Consider the following 13315-nt stretch of genomic DNA (forward strand, 5'->3'; position numbering starts at 1 on the left):
TTCAGTATGTTAGACCCCATGAAACACGTTGTTCATACTCTTATGCTATCATTACATAATAAGACTTAAACAAGTCATATTGTATAGAAATAAATTGAAATATCATTAAAAAATACTAAATTCAATATGTAATGTTAGACTATGAAAAATATCCCATTTTTTTTGGTCAAACATAAACTAATAGCTAGTCAAACCAAAAATCAATTGCAAAATACACTGCCTATGACAAGTATATTAAAAGGATGGAAGTTATACTCAAAATGACATTAACACTTTTCTATGAGCCTTGAATTGAATAAACTATAGGTTATGGGTAATAGGAATGTTCAAATGGAGATTTTCTTAATCATGTTTTCTTTTTCCATGAATATTTTTAAACAAGGGAACATTGATGTTGTTGTTGATGTATAGTTACATTTTCATAGAATTCATAGTGACCCAAATAGGCTAATTGGAATTCAAGTAGAAACAATAATAATTCTTATAACTTGAGAAATGTTTTATGTAATGGATCAACTTCAAGAATACTTTGATCTACCTTAGACTTCTCTTTGAATAAATTCTATAACAATTGGGCAAATTAATGAGATTGCCAGTAATAATAAGAGTGGGTTATGGATAGAGTGGCGATGGCTAAACCAAAGGGAGTGACACAACTCATCAGACTTAAACGTATTGTATTTAATTTAATGGCCAACAAAGAATCATATGGAATCTTATCATGATAAACATGCAGCTAATTATAATTTCAAAAGCACACTCAAAATTGTCATTATAACAAATATTGTTACAGTATAAATACATGAACGAGTTCTCAATATAGAGACATTGTCTTGATTATATAATCAATTAGCTGAGCAAATCTCTCAACTACACACTAATATAGGAAGCTAATTAGCTAAATAATATCTCTTAACCTAACTAGATCTAACCAATTCCTAAATGCTAGGAACAAACTCCTTCTCCAACTAACAATCACACCTAAGACAAGTAGGAGATATATACTCTAGCATTGATTTCTCCCCTAACAACAACTTGTCTTAATCTCGATCATCTGAGGACTCCGGTAATATGTTCTTTGCAACACATGACCCACTGTGACTTGGAGCACCTCCTGATTAGCAAAGTCTATATGTGGTCCAACCTCACATCTACAAACATTACCAAAATATTGACATCCATATAAAGAAACAACCATACACCGAAATGCATTGGTACCCAACCATTGCAACCACTAGTCTAGTAGGATGTCCTTCGTGTACATGGCTCTTTTAGCCATCATATCTTCAAAATCCAACATTGTGGTGTGAGGACCAGTCTCAAATAACTTTTCCACTTAGTATATGCAGTTTCACGATGCTTCTCGTCTGCAACAATAGTTCCACATATAATTCCAATATATATCCCTCATATCCATGCCTTGAAATGCTCCACCTCGACTCTACGCATAGGTCCACATGTAATTTCACCTTTTGTTGCTCAAAATAAGAAGAAGGAATATCAACATTTTTTATTGGAAGTTCGATGAAATTTATTTGTTGGTCATGGAATTGTCAATATCAAATACCATCATTACACAATTCTATTGCGACAGGGATAATCAAAGAATTTGAATCCACTTTTACATAATAAAAAAATGATCAATCAAATCCAAAATTGTAATTTTAGCGAAAAAAATATCTTACTACTGTGATGGATGGATGATTCTTTCAAGAAGTCGTGATGATGGATCCCCTTTGGGATTTGAAACGTCGATAAAATATGATCACTACTGTGGATATTCTAGAATTTAACTCAACAAAAACTAACCATAGAAATCTGAAATCCAAAAAAATCTTACTAGCTTTTAATGATAGCAAATTGAAAAAGGATAGTATTTGAAATCATTAATACAATAATTTGCTAAATATAAAATTAATTGAATGATACGAATATAAAGTTTCATCTCTTTCATTATATTTATTATTTTCTTATAGTTTAAATTTAAAATTTAATATATATATCTATATATATATATATATATATATATATATATATATATAGTAAGTCTAACAATTCTATTGATTTATACAAAATGAATTACATCACATACAATACATCAATCTTCCCCTAACAATTCTATTGATTTATGCAAAATGAATTACATCACATACAATACATCAATCTTCCCCTAATCATGCTACACAACATTATTTTTCCTCCATGGACTTAGGCTCCAGGATTATACATTGGCTTGTTTTTCTTTTCTTCCCCCTTTTGAATGTCTATCTAACCCGAAGGATTGTTAAAGACAACCACTTCCTTTCCCTGATATGTTTCCATTGCCGAGTGCTCCAACATATTTGTTGGCTCATTATCACTATTTGAATGGTCTAATTCGTGGGTATGTTTTTTCCTACTCTTTGCAGATGCTAAAATTATCGCTGAATTTTGTGTCGTACTAATTGACGGGTGAGATTCCTCTCGTGATTGATGAGATGACATATCATGAGTCTGAATTGGGTCTGCAGGAGCATAACTGGTATCAAGAGTCTTCTGATTTTGAGAATTACCCGACTTGTTAGCCACAATGGACTTAGAACCATTGGGTCCCTTTGGATCTTGCTATCCACGATTTTTCTTCTTGGATTCATGAAGAAAATTAATAAACAAATAATACACACTCACACTCATAAAATAAATATCAAACATATAGAAAAACCAGACATGGCGGAAAATGCCTCAGCCTAGCATTCCTCACATTCTCATTATTAATCAATCCAATGTACAAAGAATGATAATAGTACAAATAAATACATGAGGAAGTTGGTCTCAAGATAGTACGTCTATATTGGACACTATGGTTGAGAAAATATCTCAACACATTAATCTAGGAACCTAACTAGTTGGAGAGAATCTCTCAACCAACTAAGCCTAAACTGACTCCTAACCATGAGGAACAAATTCAATGTAGAAAGGTAGGATTAAATCCTAACTTTCATGATTTTAATTAATTTAATTATTTGGACTTAGAATTGTTTTTAATGTGAGAGTGAGGCTAACATTCCCCCCCTCAATGATAAGTCCAAATTAAGAACCAGGAACCATCTTCCAAGTTCTCATGCTGAAACTGTTGATCCTCAAAAAACATTTGCCTGAAAAACCGCCAAAGCTAGATGCTGAAGAAACTGTAATATGAAGAGACCATGAGTCAGCTGCATGTTTGATTCATCTCTGAATGTCGCTTGACAACTCCATCACGTGCCAAGCTGCAAAAGGATCCATCTGTCCTTTGCTTGCAATCAACATCCTTTGTCCACTGACAAAATATAGAGAACGCCCACTCGCTGATGACGCTGAAAAACAACTCATTGTTGCTTTTGCTGTGTTTGAAAACTGCTCACTGCTAAATTTATTGTCAATCGCCCACTGACGAATTTTGTTGATGCTCACTCGTTGATGAAAATGCCCACTGGCTGCTTCGCTGATGTTGTCGAGACTTTCAGTTTGACAACCACTGTCAATTTCATTGACATTTTCCCCCCTTTGTCAGCTGAAAGGAGAGACAATTTTCTTCAAATTATTTCCGAACTCCCCCCCTTCAGGTGTAGGAGTGTTTCACTGGTGTACTCCCCCATTCAACTGCACGAGAGTACCATCTTCATTTTTAAGGATGCAATATGTGTGAACGAATTCGATTGTAAAACTTATACAATCTTCTGACTGTGGATGACCATTCCCAAGGATCAATCCATGAATAATCGATCTTCAATATGCTTGATTGTTGTTGTTTGTTGCATTGTGTTGATGAATTATTTGACTTGCCACAATGGTGACAAGGATGGAGATCAAAACACTGATCTTCCAGATGACCAGTTCTTTGACAATGAAGGCATTTTGGTTTGACTACAACTTCAGTTTGCGCACATGTTTGTTTGTCTGCAACTTTCTCATGGCTTGTTGATGTTATTTGATCAAGAAACCCTGCACTGATGAACTTGATCGACTTAGAATAATCGGGGATATGCAAGTTGTTTTCATCTTTGTCATATCCTAATCCTCGTCGATTTTTGTTACTTTGAAGTTCTTCCCATGGCTTGATGATTGGTTTGGAAGAAAGTTGAACTAGATCAGGGACCACTTCGACACTTGAAGTTGGTTGGATCAGTGACTTGGAATCAACATCTTTATCTTCATTTGTATAGATGAAAGACTTGGAAACATCACTCTTCTATTGCAACTCATCTCTTTGAAGTTGCGACTCTAGTTGAAGAAACTCAATCATTTCATGTGCATGTTGAAGACGCACTTGAATATTAACAAGAGTTGTTTTGCTAATGTTCACCATGTCGCCAGCTGATGATAAAATCAAATTGTTAAGAATTTGGGACAGTTGAATGTGTGTCGCCATGTTAGCTCGCTCACTTTGAATTCAGGCTCGCTTGTATTGTTGCTTATTGTTGATGCTTTAAACACTTGTTAGAGTTTTATAGTTTGGTTGCTTGAACTCTTGATTTCACACTTGCTTGATGATGACCACTTTGCTTGAATGCTTCACTAACACCTTGCTTTGTTGTTTGAATGACACGCTCGCTTGCTTGGTTGTTTGAATGACACGCTCGCTTGCTTTTTTGTTTGAATGACACGCTCCCTTGATTTATTGCTTATTAGATGACTTGCTTGAACTTACTTAATTGATTACTGACTGTGCTTTCTTGAATTTACTCACTGAATGTGCTGATTTTAAAAAAAGAAAGGGTGTTGAACACTGTCGAAAATGCACCCAAGTGACAAATGACAAGTTCAATCTTGATGACTAAGTTGAAGACTTACTTGACTTAATGTATTCACCTCAATTTGACTTTGATTACAATCAAACTTACAAATTATGATTTGCAAGTTACAGTTTTGTATTGAGCTTATTAAAAAAATGGTGCAAGTTCATTTTCCAAAAAATTGCTTTTGAATTGATGCAAATGTTATTGATGTAGATGACAATTTGATTGGATGTTGATGTAGAAATGTTTTTGACAACTTGATTATGTATTGTTGCTTCTTGATTGCTTGTAGTTTGCTTGATTACATAAGCTTGAATGGAATTGTTTATGTGCATGCATTGCCTTAATTTGTTGTGTACTTCGTGTGTACCATATTAGAAGGATAGTGTCAAAACTAGACACAAAATAAGCAACATCAAGAATCATGCACTACACAAGGTGTTCCTAAGATCCCCTTATTCAATTTCGGGTGGATCTAGGACACATAAACACCACAAAAAGATATGTTTTTATTGAGTATTGATTACATTAGCCTTTTATCTTTACAACTTCGTTGAAACTTCTCAAACACAAAGTTTGAGAACTCCTTGGAGGCAAATTGTCTTCAAAAAACTGGATGTTCACTAACTCAATCTTTCTCAAAGTAAAAAATTACTTTGGATTACAATGACTTTTTCTTTTAAAAATATTCCCTTATCACTCCAAATTTACAAAATATGCAACTTATAACTCCACAAAATCACTTATTACTCCATTACATAAAAAATTACAAATACTCCTTATCCCTCCAAAAATGTATAAAAATCACTTCTCCCTCCAAAAACTTATCACTCCAAAATATTAAAACATACCCTTATTACTCCAAAAACATCACTTCAAAACTAGAAATAAGAAAACACATATGATTTCTCCATTAAAAATCTTTAATAATCAACCCTTTTTTGTTTGTTTAAAGTTCCATTAAATTTTTTAAATGAAGTCACTTTAAAGTCACTCACGTTGCCTTTTAAACTTTACAACTTATGCATGTAAAAGTATATTAGCCATTCACTTTATGCATATAAAAATTTAAGCAACATTAACCATGCATGTCTTCTCAAAAGTTTCTCCACAGTAAGGCTACTTTCACAATGAACATTCTAAATCACTGGTCTATAAATCGATTTAATTTTTCAACATAGTGATAGTGTTTACCTTTTAATCGTTTTGTCTTTTGTATGGACCATCTATTTGCCTCTTTAATTATGTGTCTGGAAACTCCACACTTCCACGCAAATATCCACACAATGTCAGTTCTTTCTACACTGCTATTCTTGACGCAGATCTTCAAGTTGTTGAGCCTCCATGCTGCTGGCTTTCTTCCCTTGTTGGTTCTTCCCTCAGGCATGTCTTTCACACATCGCTTAGTGTTCCACCGGACCTGTGAATAGTCACAATCTCCTTGCCAAATTTCAGGGGTCTTCGCTTGATATACAAAACCGCTCTATAAATGTTTTCAATAAAACACACTATCTATCCAACGTGTGATGCGGGTCTTCATACTAGATATCTGTATATTCAGTTGAAATAAATACAAGATTTTTTTAAATATGCGCAGACTTGGATCTTCTGCAGCTCCAGGGCCCATGTACATCTGTCCAATCGAATTTTAATAAAACAACAAAACATTCAGCACATCGCAACAAGTCATTAGCCATGTCGATGTCGCCATAGAATACACAAATCCGTTATCGTACGAATTACATTGCCTAGCGCCTCGACTTGCCTCGGCCTACATTATTGACACCTTCGACCTGGTTATGGCTTGTTGGTTCTAGAAATTCTCATGAAATTAGATCAACCTCTGACTTGTCGACAACCGCATTGCATTGCATCTGTCGATTTAGCAATTCGGCTCAGTGATATTTGCGATTTGCAGTCACCTTACACGTCGCCCATTTTTTTCAAATTTGTATTTTGAACGCAACATGGAGACGACAATGCCATGGCCTCCAGAAAGCCTGGCAACATTTAACTTCCTTGACAATGATGGGCATCACACTCGCCCCTGAAGCATCTGTGTTGTTCCTTAATTCATGTAATGCTCTTGGCAGTAACTCGATATGGCTCAAATATCCATGTACTAGCAGGGATAAAATCATAGTGTCTCAGAATTCCTGGAGACTGACTCGATCATTGGTTGCAGGTTCCAACTTGCCTTTAGCTTCCTCTTTCAGCGGACATGAAGGCATTTAATAAACTAATACCACAAAATTTCTGCGGTGATATTTTGTAGCTCCATGCAGCTGCAAGGCACACAAAAAAAGAACGAATCTACTAATCCACACCAACGTCCAATCTTCACACCACACAAGTTGTTGCGACACTCGGCCTCACGCAGACAGAACCTTCAACATTCAATGAGAAATAACGCTCCTAAGAACTATAAAGCTCCGATACCACAGGTTGAAAACTAATAAACAAATAATACACCGTCACACTCATAAAATAAATATCAGACATATAGAAAAATCAGACATGGCAGACAATGCCTCAGCCTAACATTCCTCACATTCTCATTATTAATCAATTCAATGTGCAAAGAACAAAGAATGATAATAGTACAAATAAATAAATGAGGAAGTTGGTCTTAAGATAATACGTCTATCTTGGACACTATGGTTGAGCAAATGTCTCAACAACACATTAATCTAGGAGCCTAAGTAGTTGGAGAGAATCTCTTAACCAACTAAGCCTAAACTTACTCCTAACCATGAGGAACAAACTCAATCTAGAAAGGTAAGATTAAATCCTAACTTTCATGATTTTAATTAATTTAATTATTTGGACTTAGAATTGTTTTTAATGTGAGAGTGAGGCTAACACTTCACGGTGCGAAGATGTGCCTTGTGAATATGGGCAAACATCATTTAGGTGTCCGAGCTACTGGAAAGATCTACAATGAAAAGTTGTATTTTCATAATCCACCAATTGGGAATAAACCCTATTTCCCCATTTAATGAGGGTTTTATCTGGAAACCCTTTATTGAGGTCCACTTCAACACAAATGCGATGTGTGAACTCCTTTCATAATCCTTTCCAAGTTAATTATGATGAAGCATCCTAACAAACTTCTCAAATCTTTATGGGCAAATTGGGAAACCTCACCCATACAGGAGTTGTCAGATTTGACATAGATAGGGGATTAAAATCCGGAAACCAGGGTTGAAGGGAGAGACTCGATCAATCCCAAAAGTAAGGTCCCTGATAAAAAACCTTCTGCCAATCCTCTAACTTCTGAAAAATAAAAATAAAAAATCCTTTTGAACAAAATAAACTGCAACATTTGGAGACCAAATCTGGTGAATCCACTCCTCGAAAGTCGATGAAGAAGGCCACAAACCATTGAAACGACACATCAACATTTTCTGTTCATAATTAGCAGTTATGCAACAACTTGCAATATTTTTCACCTCAAGAGAAAGGGTTTCAACTAACTGCTCCATCACGAATGTAGATCGAGATAAATCTTTAGGGTTTGGTGAAGGAAGCCCTGATTTTAGAACATCTTTAAACAATTTTGGTGGGGCGAAGGTAGATGTACCTCCCCCTTTGGCTCCACCTTGAATTCTTGCTACTGTGTAAATTATGGCATCCTTGGTAATGTCGTATTCATTAAGGAGTTTCTAATCTTGACGCTGTCGTTCTTCATGAATGAGCCGAAAGCATTCACAAGGAATGTGCATCTTCTCCTGCAACCTTTTCACAAACCAAAAAACAAGATCTATGTTTGAAACGTATAAACAAAAAGATTCCCTTAAGATTAGTCTCTCCAGAATCAGAAAACTCTCCAAATTTACGCTGCAAACCCTTCAACGCCAACCATTCTTAAGACCCTAACCAAACAAAAAAATTATTAAATTTAACTATATATAATAATTTGAAAAACTTAAAATTATTTTTATTATAATTATAATTAAAAATATATATATATATATATATATATATAATTGAGTTTTATCATTTAAAACAACACTAAATTCATATAAAATATTCCTTATTTAAGAGACAAAGAACTTGTTTTATACCTGATTGCTTAATTTAGAAAGATATATGAACTTTATTTTTCATATTATGAATTTGGACATGTAGAGATGAAACACATATTGAACTATTCAAATTATTGAACAATATTATGTGTGAACTTTTCATTTCATAAATATAATCTAGTTTTATTTTAAACTATAATACTATTAGATTAGTGTTATATTGATTTTACCTTTTATATAATAATTATATTTTATTAAATATTTTAGAATTTAATATTTATATTTTAAATAAAATTTAATTATTTATATTTTTATTTAAGATAAATTTTTTTCCTCGGGAAAAGCGTAATTTTCATTAAAAAATAAGAAAATTACTTCATGTATGATATTGCAGATATGAACTCCTGTCAGTGAAAAGGGAATACTATATAGAGATATTATAAATTTTACAAAAACTATTATAATGTTCACTGATAATAAACTTCTGAGAAGTCCAATAAATTTCTGAGAATATGAGTTTTTTCCAAAAAGACACTGAAAATCGGTAAGTTGTATACATAGAAGGAGAAAGTAAAAGAAAAGCTGTTGAATGATCTAGCGATCATTCTGATAGGAACCAATCATGTCCATAAAAAGACTACCCCTGTATTCATGTATCTGCCATTGACCTCTGTTCAGCGACGCTACTTTTTTAGATAAACGTTCAGCGGTCTCATTCCTTTCCCTGTATATATGTGAAAATATATTTTTTTCTTTTATTTAAATTATATTTTTAATTAAATAAATAAATTTAACATTCCCAAAACTTTAAACACTAATATAAATTATGAAATTTAAATATAAAATATAATAAATTTCTGCGAAATTTCAAATAAAATGAATAAAAACTAAACATATTAAATAATTAACTAAATTAAATTTTATTATTTGGAAATCTATTTTTCTAATTACGCCGTCAGGCGTTCTCTTTGAAATCAATTGCCCAAACTACCCGCCTGTACTGATTTGCACCCTTCGATGAAATGTTAGATGATTGGAGTTTTGTTCACCGTCAGATTAATACTTAATAGTTGAGACAGTTACAACAAAAACTGTGTAACTCCCTTTCTCCCAGTTGAGACAGTTACGACAAAAATGGTATGACTCCCTTCCTCCCTCACGTGCACGCGCAGAGGCAAATCCATAATGGCAGAGTTTGGACCCATTCCATTTCTCAGTGGGTTTCCTAGCGAGAGGTGCCTAGCGAGAGCCGAACAAGAGGCCTGTGCAATTTGCGAAGAAATTGCCCTTGTATCTTCTTTTTACTGTGGGGAATCTACCAGTTCTAAGAGCTCTTAAGAAACTCCAAGAAGGACATCAACATGGTGTTGATGAAGCAAAGTTTGCTCAACATAAATCTCAGGAAAGATCTAATGCTCTTATTCGAGACAATCTCTGTGCTTTAGCAAGATGAATTCTGCACCTCTAGGACCCTGAGGCAGTACCGCGAGAAGCACAGGCATGTCTCCATGAAGGCGGTGAAGAATTGGGCGCGTCAAATATTGGAAGGATTGCATTATCTTCATAATCATAACCCTGGCATAATTCATAGAGATTTGAATTGCAGCAATATATTCGTGAATGGCAATAGTGGTGTTCTGAAGACCCAGGACCTGGGTTTTGCCGCTATCCTGAAAACATTTTCTCTGTTTTAGTACCTCTTTTTGCGGTGCCAGTTTTACCTTCCAGTCAATGTAGATAAGTTGTATTTCTTAGTTAAATTGTAGATATTAAACTTTCACTACTTCCCCTTTATTTGTGTCTAAAACCCTCATCATCATTCAGATTCTTAGCACACTTTGTTTGGTTACCTAAGAGCCTAATTAGTTTGTGGCGAGTTACCCTTTTTAATGTCTATCTCTTTTTTTTATCTTTCAAGTTACTCATCTTTTGGTGCTATACTTCACAGGTTTGGCCCGACTGAGAAGGAACTGAACCAATGACCCTTCCAAGTAAATGCGTGAGGATTTTTATTTTTTACTTTTTTTTTGTCAACATCGATTTGCTTTGTACAGTTACAATTCATTTCATCTAATTTCATTCTTTTTTTTCATGGCAGGTGCATTTGTTACTCCCTCCACTTAGGTGCCTTCATATTAAACATAGGTCATCGCTACAAGTCGAAAAGTATTGTTCCACATCGCTGCTCTTTATAGAGAATCAATGCATTTTTTGGGTTTTCTACTAGGGTTATAAGACCCTTGTATGGTCTGCACACGTTAATTCCAGGAATGGCTTATTAGTTTAGTCTTTTTTCTTTTGGTGTTCTGAAGATCAGGGACCTGGGTTTTCGACCTGGGTTTTGCCGCTATCCTGAAAATGTTTTCTCTGTTTTAGTACCTCTTTTTGCGGTCTGTTTTACCTTCCAGTCAATGTAGATAAGTTGTATTTCTTAATTAAATTGTAGAGATTAAACTTTCACTACTTCCCCTTTATTTTTGTTTAACTCAATTTAATTATGAATAACACAAATGCAACCCACCCTTCATGGTTTTCATTTTTTTCACTTGTTCCTTTTGTTGCTGAGTTGTATTTCTTAATTAAATTGTAGAGATTAAACTTTCACTACTTCCCCTTTATTTGTGTTTAACTCAATTTAATTATGAATAACACAAATGCAACCCCACCCTTCGTGGTCATTGCTAGCCAATTATATCATTGGTAAGAGTATTCTAATTAATTACCATATTAACTAAGAGAGTCATAGTAAAATCATTTAGAAGCAAAAATTAAGTATAAGAGTATTCTAATTAATTACCATATTAACTAAGAGAGTCATAGTAACGATCACATAAAGACATTTAGAAGCAAAAATTAAATATAAGAGTATTCTAATTAATTACCATATTAACTAAGAGAGTCCCCATCCTAAACACAAGTCACACTCTTGAAACAAACTATTTTTTCATTCTTAACAATATTGGCACACACACAAAAATTTGATAGCCCATACTTTCGCATATCTAAGTGTTTGGAAATAAGAGCTCACTTGAACCCAAAAGAATAACTTCACTTGATCCTTTATAAATGGCTAACACTCCAATAACAACTTTATGAACATTTTAGAAGATGCACCTACCTCTTAAACTCCTCCCGACATTTAAGGTTTCAATGTTATGTGTAATGATTTATTTTTATTACCGAGAATTTTTTAAGTTACATAGAATCAAAAGAGTTTTGGTTTCCAGTGATGAGGAAACCTCACTTTTAATAACAATTTGTATATTACAAGAAGATACGCTTTCAGAAGTGTAGTTTCCACCTTGTAAGTATTCTGATTTGGCCTCAATGTATTAAGAGAAATCATATAATAATATTTTAATAGATCTTTTTAAGTGATGATGACAGATCTTATAAAATGGTGAACATTAAGTTTACTAGTGATGATGACAGATCTTATAAAATGGTGAACATTAAATTTAGTAAACTTCCGTTACTTCATGATGATGCGGGGTAGAGAAGGATGTGATCACTAGGAAAGGGCTAACCAGCCATATATTGGGTATTTAATGCCCTCAGAGCAGCACGCGACTTAACGCGATAACACGGGAGCGGGCAAATTTGGCATTAAATAATATTTGCCCGCTCCCGTATTATCGGACTAAATGACACGCTGCTCTGAGGGTATTAAATACCCAATCTATAACTGATTAGCTCCAGCCGTGATCACCACAGCAATTACGCGGAAGGTTCGAAGTGGAAAGACAGCTGCCATTGATGAGGGAAGCATCCCAATTATTAATCCGCCACAAGTTGAGTGCTGACATCCCATTCCAAGTTACCCAATGTCATCGTCGACCGGGTTGAACAATATATCTCACAAATCACTTCACTTATATCCATCAAATTTCAAACTTAAATCAAGAACTGATAGGTAAATTATATAAAAATAAATTTAATTAATAAATTAATGGTGAGTGTCGATGTGTCATCAGCGGAAGAGTTAAAAGGTACCGAGGCAGTAAATGAAGCTATGTGGTGGCCGCATGTAAAATTATATTAAATGGAGTCATGTAAGAAACAAAACGTTTATTAAAGTAACAAAGTTTAATTATATGTTTTTATATTTCTATATATATTAAAGAAACAAACCATTTATTTGTATATTTATTGTTTATGAAATTTCTAAATTAAATTGTAATAAATTATTTATTAGTTTTTTTTCTCATTTTTCTTTGAATATTTAAAAGAATTTTATATTAAATTGTTGGAATTTATAGTTGATAGAACCTAAATAGTTGAATGGGATTTGAATGGGATTGTCTAGCTTCTCATTTAAATTATTGAGTAAAACTCATAAATAATTTTATGGGGTATTTTTTGTTTTTGGTTTTCTAAATACGTTGAGTGTTTAGTTTGGATGTTTTTTGGAATAATTTATTTATTTTAAATGTGGATTTTAAACAATTTTTCCTCTACAAAGTAATTACGTTCACATTGGTTATAAAAAAAATCTTTTACATTAATTGTTATTATTATTATTTTGTTTTA

Source organism: Pinus tabuliformis, chromosome 8 (genome assembly GCF_031772625.1).
Source record: "Pinus tabuliformis cultivar Carrire ecotype Pingquan chromosome 8, CPIR1, whole genome shotgun sequence".
Taxonomy (NCBI): Eukaryota; Viridiplantae; Streptophyta; class Pinopsida; order Pinales; family Pinaceae; genus Pinus; species Pinus tabuliformis.